This window comes from Trichosurus vulpecula, chromosome 1 (genome assembly GCF_011100635.1).
Source record: "Trichosurus vulpecula isolate mTriVul1 chromosome 1, mTriVul1.pri, whole genome shotgun sequence".
Lineage (NCBI taxonomy): Eukaryota > Metazoa > Chordata > Mammalia > Diprotodontia > Phalangeridae > Trichosurus > Trichosurus vulpecula.
In genome coordinates, this window is record NC_050573.1 from 319,291,793 (window position 1) to 319,295,675 (window position 3,883).

The following is a 3,883-nucleotide window of genomic DNA, read 5'->3' on the forward strand; positions in this document are numbered from 1 at the left end:
GGGCAACCAGAATATACGCCATCTTGGAGTGGGGGGGGAGGGCAGAAATGGGGAGAAAATTTGTAATTCAAACTGTTGTGAAAATCAATGCTGAAAACCAAATATGTTAAATAAATAAATTGCATTAAAAAAAAAAAAGAATTCCCTATACTTTTGACTCCTGGTTTAAGGAGGGTTTCTCTTTTTTTTATCTGTAGCAGAGGAAAACAAAAGTGTGTTGGTGAAAGGAAAACTGTAATTCCACCAACTCAAGCTCTCAACATAATACATTAACTTCTACTTTGCCTGTTACATACCATCCCCCTGTGGTTTCAGTGGTAGAATGTAGAGTAGAAACAATAACATTAGTTAAGTCAAGGATGCTAAAATAAAGCATTTGAGGAAAAGTGATATTTCACCCATGTTAGCCTTCTGAATTATGAAGTTACCTTAATGAGGTAAAGTTATTGAATTTTGGTTAAAAATCATTCAACCTTTGATTTGTGTGTCATTAAAATTTTGAAAACACTTCTGGATGTTTACGGTCTGTGCCAGGATATATATGTATATATACTACATGCTGTCAGATATGGTTAATGACAACAGGAAATACACCAAAAGATATATCATAATTCCTAGTGCAATTTCTGTTACCTAGGAATCTGAAGAATTCGGCCAACACTATTAATTGACTGTAATCCACATTTCCAAGAGTGAAACAGTGGGAGTCAGATGAAAAGACAAACTGACTTTCCCAAGGTTCCACATTAAATGAGTCAAAGGACTTTATTAGAATCTTATTTATCTAAATCCTGTAACAGAAGAACTGTCATTTGTTTATTTTGCATCCCTGTTCATCTCACATTCCATATTTTCCTAAATGAAATTAAAACCTGTATTACCATGGTGAATTTATCTGGAATTCATTTCTTTTCTTGAACCTATTACCCTAGAGATTAGAGTCACTTTTACAATTTCAAATGTTGGCTTTTTTAAAAATGCCAGGATTATCAATCAAGGTTGGTTGCACTTGTGCTGGAAATATTACCATGGTGCATCTCCTTTTCCTCCTCACTCTCATTCTGGACTACAGTAACACTTGAACAATCCAGAAACTGGCTTAAATAATCAGTATTGATAATTGGATAGAAGCACCAAGTAGTTGTCATGACAATGAACTATACACACAATAGTTCTCATTAAAAATGAGGCCACACGCCGATGTCGCCCCCTCCGCCCCGGCAGCTGCCTGAACACCTCCGAGCAGGCTGCCCCTCCGCTGATCAGCGGCCGGGTTTCAAGGCCAAGAATTGGATCTGGAGGGTATGGGACATCAGGGATTCCCTGAGTTGCGGACAGCCAAGGGGAAGTGCAGCGGAGTAGGTGGCCTATCAAGTCCCAAGACACTCAGGTCTACTCCCCCCTACCCCGTCCCCCGAGCCAGAAAACAACGTATGACACATCCCTAGGGCAGCTCACCAAGAAGTTCATTTACCTGCTGAAGGAGTCAGACGATGGGGTCCTGGACCTGAACTGGGAGCAGAGGTGCAGGAATTCCAGAAAAGGAGCTTCTGTGACATCACCAACGTGCTGGAGGGGATCCAGCTCATCCGGAAGAAGGACAAGAACAACTTCCAACGGGTAGGCAGACAAGAGGAAAGTTTGAAGACCCAGCTGGCCCCGGGAGGAAGCAGACCCTGGGGCAAGAATTGAAGAAGCTGAGCACCACCAAACGGACTTTGGACCAGCTTATTCAGAATAGCACCTTGAATCTGAAGAACCCGACGGAGTATGGTGGACCTATATAACCTACCAGGACATCCGGGCTATAAGAAATTTCAAGTACCGGCCTGAGATTGCTGTAAAAGCCCCTCCCGAGACTCGCCTGGAATTCCCGGACCTAAGGGAGGAGAACCTGCAGATTTGTCTGAAGACCACCAGCGGACCCCTTGAAGTGTACCTCTGCCCGGAGGAGGCCTCCTTTCCTAATAGCGCTATCTATAGAGGGAAGTAGGAGGTGGTACCACCCAGTAGGAGACTCCAATTCATTCTATCTCCCCTCCACCCACCCCTTACCAACCATCTTTGTGAGAAACTGCTCCCATCCTTCATCTAAGGTCCACTGGCCTGGTGTTGAGGTCCTCTCATCCCACCTGGGTGGTCGGACGAATGCTGATATTCAGTGCCCTTTGGTGACTGCCCATGACCCAGTGCCCTGGGACCCTGAGGCAATTCTCCCTTCACATCACTTTCCATGGGGGACTGAGGACCGCCAGCAGCTTTGGTCTGCTAGCAAAGATTTTCTTTATGCAGGGTGGGGTGGACCCATAACCTCTTGGCACTAGGTTGGGAAGCACGTTTAAATTTTTTGAGTTGAAATTTGTGGCATTAAATTGGTTTGCAATGTGAAATTAAAAATGATGCCACATGTTTCAATTTGAGATATTTGTAAAAATTAATTTGCTCCCTCAAATTTACTATATTGAATTTGCTTATCAGATAGTCCTAATGACTATAAGCCTGAAAACTTCAGCTCTGATAAAAGATGAGGTGAAGTACTTCAAAGGTCTCTAAAAGGTGATATTCTTAAATGGGAAAGAAAGTAAATACACATTGACTATCTAAAGGCAAATAAATGTTTTGGCAAGGAACATATTTTTTTTTCATGTTTGTGGAATGCCTTCTTCTAAGTTTAATATATAATTTCATACTTTTTTTTATTTTTGTTTTCATGTTGATGAATTTTTTGCTAAATTGAGGGTAAGTTATTGGGTAACAACTCCATAATGGATTTTAATTGCATCAAAATATCTTTTACTAACAGCAAAGAAGAATATTTTTTGCTTTACATATTAGATGGACCCATTAGGATGACATTCTGGGAATGAATGGACAGAATGAACTGTCCTGGATAGGTTGTAATATGTATCATTGGAGCCAATAACCATATTGATAAGATTACAGATCCATTTGAATATTTGAGTGATTTTTAAAAATTAAATATCAATCACCTAATTAGTATGGAGACGATATACATGACCACTGATTGTCTTCCATTACCATGTTGTGATAAACAATTTCATAAGATGTTCTGCTATTAAAAAACAAAGAAACAACAAGAGATCATCACCCAGTAGAGGTCTTGAAAGTTTGATTTCAGTAAAAAGGTGATAAATTCAGTTATGTTCCCCTTTGCACATAGATATGTTTGTGAATTCTTACATATGCATACAGACTTGTGTTCAAACTATATTCAGATACCTTTCTCATATCCTAACATAATAGCTATATCAATATAGATTATGAGCAGCAGTGTTGCTACCATTATAATTCTGTACTTAAAAAGTCTTCAAAATATCCAATTTTCAAACATGCTAGAATATGTTGTATTTTATCAGATATAGATATAAAAACAAATATTTAGTATCTTAGGGTATACAAACATCTTTATCAGTGCAATTTTCCTTTTTGCTTTTTAAATTATCTTAAAAGTTATGTCTTATAAGGGATTAAATGTCCTATCTTTCTTCTCTGAAATATTCATAAATTCCCATATGAAAAAAACAGTGTACTTTTCTTCATTTTCTTGCTGCTTCTTTTTAGCTGTTTGTTCTGAGAGGGGGAAAATGGTCTTGTTGGTACAGTTAGCAATGGAGAAAGTTCATGGAGAACAGCACAATAGGAAATGGAAATAGGGCTATGAGGAAAAATCAGGGAAGTAAAGCAACTGTAAGCATTTCTTTAAGGTCCAGTTTATATTATTTCAAATAGAGAGAGGAGCCCCTTCTTGTCTTTCTTTTTTAAAATTATTTTAAATTTAAATACTAAAATTTGAATGCAAATAAGAAAAAAGAAACATGTCATAAACTTAAATACTAACACTTAAGTAGAAAATAAGAAAAGA

General features: G+C 38.3%; 1 pseudogene; it reads left to right on the top strand.

The window, feature by feature from the left end:
* Positions 1-1,200: 1,200 nt before the first annotated feature.
* Positions 1,201-1,993, top strand: LOC118837704 (annotated as a pseudogene).
* The last annotated feature ends 1,890 nt before the right edge of the window (positions 1,994-3,883 follow it).